Source organism: Thermobia domestica, chromosome 15 (genome assembly GCF_964235325.1).
Source record: "Thermobia domestica chromosome 15, izTheDome1.hap1.1, whole genome shotgun sequence".
Classification (NCBI taxonomy): domain Eukaryota; kingdom Metazoa; phylum Arthropoda; class Insecta; order Zygentoma; family Lepismatidae; genus Thermobia; species Thermobia domestica.
In genome coordinates, this window is record NC_137468.1 from 151,300,691 (window position 1) to 151,314,753 (window position 14,063).

Below are 14,063 nucleotides of genomic sequence, written 5' to 3' on the forward strand. Positions count from 1 at the left end.
TTCCTGTGTATACATAAATAAATTTGCGCATGCGTATAAACTTTTAACGAATGCGCATGCGTGTTATAAGTTGGTATTTTACTCGCTATTGGTAAACATAGTTTCCATTGGTTACCAAAGCTTCCAACTGCAAGATATGTTTTTACTTTTCATTATGCAGGTATGTATGTATGTTTACATGTATTTTTAAAGTATACTAACATCAAAACAAAGTAAAATTGTATATCCAAAACAATAAATATTAATATATGTTTTGCACATTTTATTATTTTCAAATCAATTTTATTAGTTCACACATGTTCGTGTAATTTATTACGCAAGGTTAAATAAATACTTTTCGTAAAACAATTCTGTTAATAATACGTAACTTTAAAAATAAAAAATTAGTTAGTAAAACAAATTCCCCAACATTTCCTACATATCGTGTTACTTAAATAAAACAAAAAAATATTCGTAGTCACACTTTTTAACATAAGTTTTTCCAAAACAAACAATAGAATACTAATGTAAAGTTTCCTTTGCAATTTTTAACACGGTAATACAAAGTGTTCAAGTAATTTAGTATTTTCAAAAAACATTTCTTTTTAACATAAATTATTTAAGTATTAAGCTTTTATATACGTATATATTTTATTATTATTTGTATTTATCTTTAAATACTTTCTTAAAATGTAAAATAATATTATGAAAAATTAAAAAAATGCAAACGTGTGAAACAATACTAATTGTGAAATAATATAAGTAAATGCAAACGAAAATAAATATCAAACATATGTCACTTGCAATCATTTTCAAATTTTTCTAATTATTTATTTCATTAACCATTTTAAAAAGAAAAACAATAAAAATTATAATGCAAAAGTTTATATTTTCATCAAAATACAATAAAATTACATTAACAAAAAAAACTTAATGTTATCAATCAATACATAAAATAATAATTATTATTTCTTCTTTGTATACAATACAATTAATGTTATAAAAAATTTTAAATATTACAAAAATATTTTTAATCCAAGTGATTTTTCTGCATCTTTACAATAAAAGGTTGCATCTTGTTTTCTAACAAAAAAACGTAACAACAAATTCGGTGTTCACGCGTTTTGCGTGTAAAGTTTATACTTAAAATTTCACTATGATGTTCTTCTAATAAATCATTCAAAGTTATATCATTGGATAAATATTCTACAGCAAAAGTTCCAATATCATGATGAAATAAACATTGTTCACAAGAAATATTATTATTAAAACGTAAGTATGCACTTATAGTTTTTAAAACACAAACTTCACTAATATGTTCTTCACTACATGTTACACAAAATTTTCAAAATACGTAATATGTATACATATATAGTTAAAAGTTTAAAATTTAATTCTTTCTTTCACTTTTATGTCTTTACACAAACACAAACACAAAGTTCAGTTTTCATCTGTAGATCAGTTCACACATGTTTTCTGTCTTTCATTCTAAAAATTTCAATTACGTCAGTTAAATATGTCTTATCCCTTTCTTCAACCAAATCATAGTATAATTCATAAAACAATTCTTGAGTACATATGCCTATTATATGCGATTTGGCATATGTATAAAACAGTTCTTCAACTTCTATTAAAGTTAAAATGGCACGTTCCACCAATTCTTCATCAGTCATGAATAAACACTCATCGGCCATTTGATTGTCTACACTTTCATAACATCCGCTACAAATTAACATTTTATCTGTTTCCCACTCTTTAATCGATTTCACAATGCACTTCGTGTCCACTTTATAATTATTACAGCGGCAATTCAAACTCCAAAACCTTGATGTCCTCGATAATAAGGATGGTGATCCTCCCACAAATTCTTCATCTTCTTCAATATCATTATCATCATCATCCGAAGATGATAAATAAATAGTTTTTACACTCTCTGGAGAGTCTGCTCTGCCGTTTACCGATAAATTGCTATTGTCGGTCTTCGGGTTATTCTCCACACACGGCGGAGAAAACAGCGTCTCTTCATCCGCATACACGAAATCTTCTTTCTGTATAGCAGCCATAGCTAAAATACATACATTTTCCAAAACTCCCGTATTTAAACAGTTCAAACAAAATGGCGTCCTCCAGTACCATCAAGTTCATACAACTCACCTATTCATTTTCAAAACAATATTTAAACATGTTAATAACACAATACAAAAACATAAAAACTGTTCTTTGCACTAACAAAACAAAAATCCCAAAATTCTTTTCATATATACGTTCAAGGTAAATCATCCTTTCTTTTACTTCATTTTCAAGTTTATTACCATCCGCGCCCAACCGTTCACGCCCCCCGCGCCGCGTTCGCGTTTCCGCCACCGCCCGGTTAAAAAGTTTTTTATTTTTCTTTATAACAATCCGCTATTGTTCGTCACCTAAATTAATATTCTTTAACGCATACAGCTGCAAGGTTTCTCTTTACATACACCTGCAAAGTAATCTATAGTTCTATTATTTCTTTATAACAAGTTTCACATTGTTCAACAAGTTTCCAAGGTTTCTCTTTTTATTATTTTAAAACATACACCTGCAAGGTTTCTCTTTTATTATTCTTTACATACACATGCAAAGTATTCTATAGTTCTATTACTTCTTTATACCCTTGTTCATTAATTTTCCCATGGTTTCTCTTTTATTATTTTAAAAGATACACCTGCAAGGTTTCTCTTTTATTATTCTTTATAATAAGCTTCACATTGTTCAACAAGTTTCCAAGGTTTTTTTAAAATCATTTATCTTTTCAACTTTAACATCTTTTATTATTCTCTTTTGTGTAACTTCTATACATACAATAGTACACCAGCCATTACCTGTCATCATATGTCATTTAAACAATAGTGTATTTCTATACAACTATACTATCTACCCATTGTCTGCAGGGCGACCCTCTGGTGCTTCTCTGTTATGAATACAAAAGGTTTCTATTGTGTTTACCTCCCCCAGTTTTGGTTACATTTAGGTCTAAGCCTACTGACTGAGAGAGACTGTTTTATAGCTATAAAGCCCTTAAAAATGTTCCTGTTTTTCATCTGAGTTGAAAGAGTATATTACGTTACATAGACGGGCTTAGACAAGGAGAGGAGGAAGAGGGCGGGTTGATTTGAATACCAGGAATCAGTCAATCGAGGCGTGTGTTTCTGAATGCATAAGTACACAGCGCAAGAGTTAGTAATTTGGACTTACTCTTTTTGTAACATTTTTTTGTGTGTTGAATACTGCCACAATGAAAACAAAGCTATAAAATTTATTATTCTGAATCTTAGATTTAAAATAAATACGAATTGATCCTTATCTGATTTAACATATATAATAAAGTGATTTTCGCAGTCACAGAACATCAATAAATAAGCCAATTCCGTTAACCCATAAATGCATAATACAAGATTAAAAGTCCAAAGGAATCGTAAAAATCAAATTATTATCTTAATGTGTACACTTGATAACCTTTCTAATACACTATCATTTAATATAATAGAAAATTTGCTCTCTAACAACGAAAATACCTAGTCATAAAAAGGCATTGTCTGAATCCTTCATAACATACGAGTACATTTAAGTTACTAACTACTGGTTGCTTTATAAGGCCGATCGTTGCCAAATCAGTGTTAAATACAATCATTACGTGCGTCATTGCTTGCTTATGTGTTGCCGTTCATGCGTGCGCACAACATGCCACTAACCGTTCGTCAGCTGTATAACTGCAACCACTTACATAAATCATTTCTCCACGACCGAAATACTTCATGTGAGCATGAACGCAGGCATAACACAGTGCTTGAGAGCAGGTATACCACACAGTGGTAGCTGTGAGCATGGAAGGAGTTACCAGTATCAGAACTAAAATTGTTTTGAGAAACTTGGAGGTACACGACTTCTCAAAAATCCTGTATATACACCCTCCATTCCAAAAGAAACCGAACTTTTGAAAACAAATAGTACCACTAGTGCCATCTGTTGTAATATTTTACCTGTAGATGGCGTAGTCCCTCATTGACAACTGGTATAAATGTCATGACATTTGGATACACGGCAACAAAGTTATTGAGTTTCAACTGTCAGTGTGTTGTGTACATCGGTCGGAAAATGAGTTTCAAACAACAAGCTGCAATTGAGTTTTGTGTTAAACTGGGTAAAACTTTTAGTGAAACGCACCAAATGCTACAAAATGCATATGGTGATGAGTGTCTATCCCGTACGCAAGTTTACGAGTGGTTCAGGCGATTCAAATCGGGTAGAGAGACGCTGGATGATGACGAAAGATCAGGCCGTCCCAGAATCGGATTATCGGAAGAAAACATCGAAAAAGTGCGTGAATTCATCAAACATAACAAAAAATCGTCGGTGAAAGTTATTGAAATGGAATTAGGCATTCCTCAAACAACCGCATACCGCATTTTGACCGAAGTTTTGGGCCTTAAGAAGGTTAATTCGCGGTTTGTACCACACAAACTCACCGAAGACCAAAAAGTTGATCGAATTGCGCATTGCAAAGACATCGTTAAAAGTGCTCGGCAGGATCGAAACTTCTTGAAATCGATTGTAACTGGTGACGAGACGTGGTGTTTTGAATATGAGCCCGAAACAAAGCGGCAAAGTGCTGAATAGAGAGCGCCGGATGAAGGAACACCCAAAAAAAGTCGCTTGGTGAAGTCAAAGGTTAAGGTGATGCTGATTTGTTTTTACGATTCAAAAGGAATTATCCACAAAGAATTTGTTCAGTCCGGCCAGACAGTCACTGGAGAGTTTTACTTGGGCGTCATGAAGCGTTTGCTGGCAAGAATTCGTCGTATTTGGCCCGAATATCGCGAAATCGGCAGTTGGACTCTCTTGGACGATAATGCACCATCACATCGTTCGCGACTTGTAACTGAATTTTTGGTCAAAAATCACATTATTCGGTTGCATCATCCGCCCTATTCACCAGATCTCGCTCCGTGCGATTTCTATCTGTTCCCGAAACTGCATTTGGTGATGAAAGGAAAGTGGCACGCATCGATTGATGCCATTGAGAAGGCGACGACCGCCGTCCTAAAGACCATTCCAATAAAGGACATGGAGAAGTCGTTTGACAACTTGTTGGAGCGTGCAAATATGTGTATCGATGCAGAAGGGGAATACATTGATTAATAAAAATGATTTGTTCCAAAATGTACTTTGCTTTTTTGTTTTTTTTTAAACGTTCGGATTCTTTTGGAATGGAGGGTGTACGTATTTTGAAAAGTGCCCTTTTAAACTATTATTTTCTAAACTAAACAATATGCAAACTTGTCCACAACTAACAGAGATTTATATGCATTATAATACAAACTCTAACATTAATGCATTATAATACAAACTCTAACATTAATAAAAATGATAAATTCACCATTAAATAATCCTTAATTTAAGTATTAGAGCTTTATAAATACACTTCTTGAAGGATGTCATCTCTAGCTTAATGATTTGTATCAGTCTTAATAAATGTTTCGTATTTTGATTTGTTTTTGAAGGTTGGCTTTTGTACTTGTCAGACTCAACTAAATTGTATTTTTGGACGACGTCCTTGAGTGTTTTGTGGGATGGAATTCTGCTTATTGAGCTGGAATCCACTGCTGGTGTGGATCTACATACAGTTCTTCGTGTGCATCACATCCTAGAGTAGTAAGCTTAGTGGTGTTCCTAAAGTCAAAAAGTTCAGTTTTCTTCTTAAGGTACACTCATGTGCAAAATGATTGTCGCATATCTATAACTTTCTTGTTGTGAAAATATAATTTGATAATGATGTTACAGGGTACTTTTAATACTGTTATGTGTATAATCGGGAAATGTATATCTGTCGTAAATTTCATAGAAAAAGAATTATAAGTACGAAAATTAGAATAATTAAAATGGACAAGAAAATTTTATTTTCGTTTTATTCTTATTAAATGCTCTTTTGACAAAATTTGCCACATACATGTCTGCCGATTATACACATACTATTATTATAAGAAACCGGGCGAATTCGTTATGAAATTCCTACAACAACATACTTATAGATATGCGACATTTTGGACAGGAGTGTACATGTATGCATGCTATTTTTTTTAAGGCTACGATAACTATGAAGCTTTTTGTTAGCTATAATAACTACGAGATTACTATAAAAGAAAATTTGAAATACAGAGCAGTTACTACAAGTATGTTTTAAGGAGAGATTTTGAACTTGTAGATCTTAAGTAATTAAGAGCAGTTGTTTGTATAGATGAACACGTTTGGAACACAGTTAATTTCACACAATTATTTTAGCTTTGCTTACATCACAAGTGACACTTAACAGCTGTCTTTTCAATAGACAACACTAAAAATAAAAATAAATCTAAATTAACAGGAAACTCCGTTTGCATGTAATTATTTTTTTTCATTGTAAATAATTACTGCTTTGTAATTTTTCGTTCATGACACTTTTTTGTCGTTTGCAGTGTTACTTGAAAGATACAGTAGTTTAACTTTTTTTGTAAGCTCTTGCGATAGACATGGAAATGTAGGCTTTTGTTTCAAAGGTGATTCCGTGTTCATCAGTCACATTGGAGAATATTCTTTCTGGTTCTAAATTGAAATGATACATTCATTTTTTTTAAAAAAAGAAATGTATATCTAAGAACGGAAAATCATTGGCGAAACCTTATTTGTAGCAAAGTATGTCATTTCTTAATCTAATTCAAAGTTCATAAGTTCTTTTAATTCATCTAGTACAGCATAAGGCAAACTTCTCAACTCAGCAAAAACTGCATTCTCGTCAATTTCATCAAATATTTAAGAATGGTGTAATATCAGCTGTAGTGTACTTACCAGTGTTTACAGCAGTGGTCGCCAAACTTACGAAGCTTCTAAACTGCCGTACAGTTTTTAAATCCTACTGTGAGCTACCAACCAAAACAACTAAGAACTTTTTAAAAAAATCTTGTTTGTTCTTTATTGCTTATAAACTTTCATTTCTAGTAAATATAAAATCAAACTATTCACGTTAACAAATGTCTAATAAACACACGAAAAACAACGTGCACAATCCCCACACGTATCCAATGAACTGTGAGATAAGGCTGACAACGGCAGTTGCGCAGAAGAAATAAGCAGCAGTTGTTGTCAGCGCCTCCTGTCGCTGGCGTCAGCTCAAGGTTAGCCAACCGGAGCGTTAAGGCCATCTACTGAAAATGTCCCCGCGAGTAACTACAGTAGTAGATCGCGATCGACTTTTTGGCGATCATTGCACTGTGGCGACTATTCGCAGAGGCGTGATATTGAATAAGAAATAGCTTTTAAAGTTTTAAGTAACATGTGTGTCTATTTGGCAGTCTAATTTCTGACTACAATATCCTAGTCGCAAACACCCGTGTGCGTGGGTTTCCTCGTTTCTTCCCACTTTCATTCTTATCTTCAGTCTCTTTTAGCTTACACAACACAACTGTGGTATGTAAAAGTGAAAGATTTCAATGTATTCTTCCAATTACCTTCGGTCCGTTTTCTTGCCTATGCTCTACTATACATAGTTTTGAATGGCAAAAATGGATGTAAACGTAGTTCTCTAATAACTAGATGGCTTCTGTCAAATATTGAATAAAATTAGGAATAGTTTTTATCAGAAAATAGTTTTTAACTTTAAATTTCTTCAAATCCTGGTTATCGATGCGAATATGTCGTGAAGGTGAGTTATTCGATTTTCTTTGTAAATAAAATAATTATCAAGAAGAATTCGAGAGGAAGTTCTAGTAGTTGTAATGAAATTTTGGAAAGAATATGACTGTGGTGTTTTGACCCACTAGAAAAATAATCTTTAACTTGATACGTTAATGAGAATACAGAGCTTTTTTAAAAAAGAAATGTATTTAAAAAAACTGAGCTGTCTTATTCAAAACAAAACCTGTCCACGTGGCTTTCTTTTAAGGGACATTGTTGTAACCACGTGTAGGATTTGATGATTGAAATCTTGTTTGTTGTATTGCTGTATACAGAGATGTAATGATAATCATAAGAATAAAGCAAATGATAAAAGAAGTCGAATACTCAATATAGTCTGTTTTCACAATAGATATTAACTAATCGATAGAGAAAGATGCTCTTTTAGTGTAATTTTATCCTGTTCTTAATCATCTGAAGTAGAAGTAGTTTAACTCAATTTTTAATCTTAAAAATGTTTCGAAAATAACGTGATAGAATTTTTAATGTGTTTTTATTTAAAGCAGTAGTGTTCTTTATTATAACGTCTATTTAAATCATGGATAAGTACGACGTATTTCCGCGTGCTTCCGATATTTGTTTTCGGTAGGTTCCAAACACATGAGCTATGTACGGAACTTACAGTGGTAGTCTTTTGCATTAGCTTAATAACAATAGTGAATGTTATGCATCGCAATAGACGTCAAAATGTGATATAACATTGGTATATAAGCATAAATGAATAATAATCTATAACTAAATTGATAATGACATAATAAAATGAGTGACAATAACGATATGTATACTAAATACTAGCTCAGCACGAAATTAGGAAATAAGTTACATTTCTATTGAACATTTGAAATGCTCTAGTAAAGAGTAAAAGGGCGTTGCAACTAACCAATTGTACAACTTACTTTTGAATCTATCTATTTGTTCATTTGTTAGTGTTGTAGGCAACTTGTTATACAGTTTTATTCCGAGTGTCTCATTACTATTTAACGATTTGGACAGTCATTGATATGGGACATTTGAGTCGCCTAGTATCAAAAGTCGCCAAATTCATTTTTTGCCGAAATTGACTTATGTATTTCAAACGCTTAGTATATCATACTAATAAACTAGTTCAAATATGTTACTCGAAACTAAGCTAAATAGATGTGGCGAATTTTGGTATTAGGTGCCTCATTTATGAGTTTATTGCTTCTAGTATTGTACAAATAGATATATTCTCTGAGTTGTAAAGTTTGATTCTTTTATATAAAGGAATACTGAGTAAATGTGTAGGTTGACATTAATTATATATATATATATATATATATATATATATATATATATATATGTGTGTGTGTGTATGTTTTTATGCTTTGTTCACCTAGCAATGACGTGTTGTTTGAAGTCGAAAATTTGATATTTGGAGAAATTGCTTTACTCATCCATTGTATATGGAAATCATCTGTAATATTTTCCATAAGTAGAAGCTTTGGTTTGTATATAATTAAACACAAACAAACTATTTGCTGAGCAAAACAATGTATTCACATTTTTTAAAACTACATACGTGTGACAGTTTCGTCAACTAACACTTGGACTTCATCAGACACTATCTGATGTGATCGGATAGTGTCTGATAAAGCCAAAGTGTTAGTTGGCGAAACTGTCACAGGTATGCAGTATTTTAATGTGAATATATTGTTTTGCTCAGCAAATAGTTTAAGACCATGTTCGCTTGAGAACCACCACGGAGCAGATAATTTAAGTGTGTTGACGGTTCATTTATAAATTCACATATATTTATCGCTTTGTCCCTTTCTATAAAAAATTGTGCAAATTTAAACTTGAAGAGTATGAACCGGTATAACAGAAATTGTGAAGATGCCGGAAAAATTCATTGTATATATTTTTGTTTCCATTCCTGATTCCAAAATTAAGATACACAAGTGCAGAAAGTAGGCACAGAGAGACTGGTTTCAATTTTGCTCTTACTTATCAAGAACATGGTTTAGAGTAAGTGTTTTTTTCTTGACACGCTTCCTGCCTCTAAAGGATGGATCTGTCTGTAACGCGTTCTTGCCACGCCACGGTTAAGTTGTTTGTTACAATACGCTAGGAATCACAGCAAAACGCCACACTAGTCACAAATCACTATAACACATTTGCTCGCGTGTGGCAACTAAGCACTCCAAATACCCGCCAAGTAGCAGGGACTTAATTTGCTTGACTGGCTGGCAACTAATGTCACCTAATAAGACGTCTGTTGGATTAAAGCGTGAGTGCTAGCAGAAAATACTTTAAAAGCCAACCAAGAACACTGGCGGGAAGTGTGCAAAGATAAAAAAAAAACGCACTCTAATAAAACTTAACCAATTGAAAATTGGTTAACTAGAAAGTTGTGCGGATCGAGGCAGATGATGGATTTAGAGAAGACTGGTTCAAAAGAGAGTACTCTATCCACAAAATAAATAAAATTGTTACTATTTAGTCACGTTCAAAAAGTGATCTGTCATTAGCGAGGATGTTATAAAATACTGCCCATATCCATCTTCATCCTAATAACTCAATGAAGCCCCCCCCCCAAAAAAAAAAGAAACTGACATCGGCACGTGATAGGCTACTTTGGTTTCCACCATGAATGTTGGCTCAAAACACTGAGATCTTAGTGGGCGGAGCGGACAGAGTGGGGCTGGCGAAACTGACGTATGGCTTCACGATTTTGTTATATAGGCAGATCCTCTTTTTATTTTTTTTAATAACGTTCTTGGTCATTAGGAATTCATTTCCCAGTAACTGTAAATCGAGTTTAATGTTGTTGTTTTTTCTAAGTTCGACTTCTTGCACTGCAGTCTAATGACCAATTTGCAAATTCATTCGAAACTAATTGACGAAAAGAAGTTCTTCGAGCAAACTCAATTTTCCAGCATTACTACAATAATTTGGTAGCTTCTTTTTGTGCATTCTATTCTGTTTCATCTACGTGATTGTTTATTCCAATGTTTTGTAGATTTTGACATACATTTTGCATCTTTGTCGCATTTCTTACTCAAAAAAGACTTGTTGCTAAATTAAATGGTACAGTAAGATGAAGGGAACTTTTATGAGAAAGTTTTCTTCATATTACCATATAACTGATAAGGGGAAAGATAATTTTCAGTGTTATGTCGTCATTTAAGTGCCTGTAAAAAAAAAATGCATGTAAATAATGGATGAATGCTTAGTTTTTCCATGTTACTGAATAAACAAAGTAGTTGAGTAAATGGAAAATGGTCAGTATATACAATTAATAGTACTTACTTCTGCCTCCTATCAGAACTGATTTGTCGGTTGTGCTAATTGGGAAAATCTCACTATAATTCTAGAAAAGTAATTAGAGCATTTTACCTTTGTTTACGATATAATACTCTACTTCCCAATTAAGCTATAATGCAAAAAAAAAAAAGTGCCTTTTACGTAGACGATTGCAACTTTCGTAATGTGTTTCGCTAAATTAATTTTCCTTCATATTCACCAGCAGTATTTGTTTATTTTGTTAGACTGCTGAAATACTCGTAATGCGTACGATTGAACTGGTTGTAGTTGATTTTAAAAGTTTTAGCAGTTGTTCTGTGTATAACATAGAATAAATATTGTATTAGCTATAATGTATAGTAGAATAATTCCTATAGTCTCACAATTTCGCACAAACCTACGTTAAATTGGACGGTGTTATGCATTAATTGACCAAGCGCCATAACATGGTTCTGATATATTGAAGGAAACACAAACATGTTACCATTACGATCCAGTTCTTTGCGCGTGGTCGAATAGCTTTTCCTTAACGTTTAAGGAAATAGTAGGGTTTCAAACTTTTTTTTTTACCTTCTTTATATGTCTTCTACTCTGATGGAAAAATCTCGAAAATTGAAAAATGGCGCTTGGTCAGTTAATGCATAACACCGTCCAATTGATCTGAGGGATGAACCAGTATGATCTACGTAAATAATCTCAAATCTTTATAGCTTAAAAGTACACTGAATTTTAGTTAGGCGTTTATTTAACTTAAGGCATTTGATTTGAATGTAGCTACACACAAAATACTCAGTTAATGTTACGGTGATCAAGTATTGCATTTAAATAGTAATAAAAAAAATTATCATTTTAAACTTCTTGATTCCACAGATATGTGGTTGAATTTAGTAGTTGGCTAACTTCTTTTGCTGTGATGTGCGCTGGGTTAGATCTATTATTATTATTATTATTTTAAAGAATCTCAAAGTAAAAATACTCTACAGGATGCATGAAACTTCTTTTAATATATGGAAATATCTTACATATAGGTAGCAAAAAATATTATGTAATCAATTAAATTTGTGTGTATTGTTTTACAATATTTTAATTCATGTTACGCAGTTTTATTATTTTAGATTGTTTGGTATTATAATTGCTTTTTTATTATTTTTGTTTCGGAAAATGTATTCAATTGTAACAATTCATATATTCTGATAATAAATTATTTTAAAAGGTATTAACGTGTTATTGTAATTTATCCAAAAGTGTACCAATGGAGTATTTGGATGTTTTATGAACAAAGTAAAAATGGATCAGGATTAGGCAAATTTAGTATAATATGATTGTGTGGAAGTACTTGGCTTCCGTTATTTCCATAATTTCGTGGACGATTATGCATGTATTCCCTCAAGTTTCTGAAGTAGTAAGTACAGTATTAACAAAGGGCGTTCAGTAAAGATTTCCCCAAACATTTACTCAAGGTTAAGTAAACTCAATTTGTAGTTATTATGCTTCTTCACAGAGCTGGCAAAGTATTTCTTAGATTGGATGTGAAACTCTGTAATAATAAACATATGAGGGTAATGCCTATATCAAAAAACAGCTTGATGGAGGAAGACAAGGTGAACGTCAGATGATATTTCGTCTATTTTAGTTAATATGGCGAAATAGTAGCCTCCTATAAACTCCTATATTTTAAGGAAACCTTTTTTGTGGCATTGCTACTTCCACTTGTTAAAATAACATAAGGAAATAAGGTGTGGGTGTTTGGAGAGCCTTTTGTCTCCACGGTAGAGTGGTTGAACGGAGACCCTTCTGTGTTTCGTCCTTTCCTGCTTATTGTCTACAGATAATTACACCAAACAATATAGTTAGCGCTGTATACAAACAATATACTGAAGAAAATGAAAGTGTAACATACTTTTATTGTTGTATATATTTCCTCAGATGCACTAAGTTCTGTATGCAGTTGTGTATTTAGATACTTAACATACTTTAAAAAGTTCCCTGATGGCTACATGTTTAGCATACGAGCGACGGCGGAGGTCCAGATTGGGTTTCCAGAGATCTCGCATGATTCTAAATCTTACATTCAGATGTAGACCTAGACCTAACGTAGTTTCAGTACCGCTAAGTGACGTTAAATTGAAACAAATAGATGTATCTTTTTTAAAAATAATTAAAAGCCCTACTTCTACAAAACACGAGTGCCGATATCAATTACGCATTATTAATACAAAAATGTTAATTTCAGTATATTCAGGATATTGCTTAGTTAGATTTAGGTGTAGTGTCCGTTACAGCAAGGCTGTACGATACATGGACCTATCAGTTAACATGCGTCCAAACTAGATAAGCTCCACAGAGAATCAAACCCGGGATGCTCGCGCTAAAAGTGCATACGCTAACCATATAGCCACGAATGAACGAGTTTAAAGGATTAATAATAATGATGGTTGCTTTTTCATTGCTAGCTTATATCAGAGGAATGTATATGCTATTTCTAAGCTATACTTTGAACTAAAAACCAAAAATCAAAGCACGCTTAAATAACAATTTTAAATTCCATTACTACAAGCAGCGCAGAAAGTGCACAATGAAACCTCTTCAATTGTTACCTCTGTAAGTTCTAAACTTCATCCATCTCTTTCCATCAAGATCGTTTGTTCATTTGTTAGTTTAACGTCCCATGATTATGCTCCGAGGGTAAGCGAGATGGTGATGATGATAGTGAACAAAATGGTGGAATGAAGAAAGTAGAACACCGAACGAAACGGTAAAACCGCGAAAAAAATACCTACACATGGCGTTTGTCCAACACAAAACCCATTTGGCGTGAACCAGGGACCCAACCACACAAAAGGTGAACGTTCTACTACTGCGCGACAGTGACGCGTTATTGAAGATCATGTAATCGTTGCAATATTTATTATAAGTACATAAGAAGACTAAAGATGCTCATCCGTCAATTACTTTTACATATATGTCACTTTCTTATTTGATACTAGTGCCATAATTTTGGATAAATATTTTATATTTTATTTTCTGTTCTATGGAAACTTTTTTTCCAATTCATCAATCATTGAAAAACTACTTCATAA

General features: G+C 32.8%; 1 protein-coding gene across 1 annotated transcript in view; it reads left to right on the forward strand.

Moving 5' to 3' along the window:
* LOC145671295 (carbonyl reductase [NADPH] 1-like) overlaps window positions 1–12,199 on the forward strand; it is a 212,240-nt gene extending 200,041 nt beyond the window's left edge. The window contains exon 7 of the mRNA XM_081740262.1: window positions 5,514–12,199. The gene's annotated coding sequence lies outside the window, so the exon portion shown is untranslated. The remainder of the gene's footprint in view (window positions 1–5,513) is intronic.
* The last annotated feature ends 1,864 nt before the right edge of the window (window positions 12,200–14,063 follow it).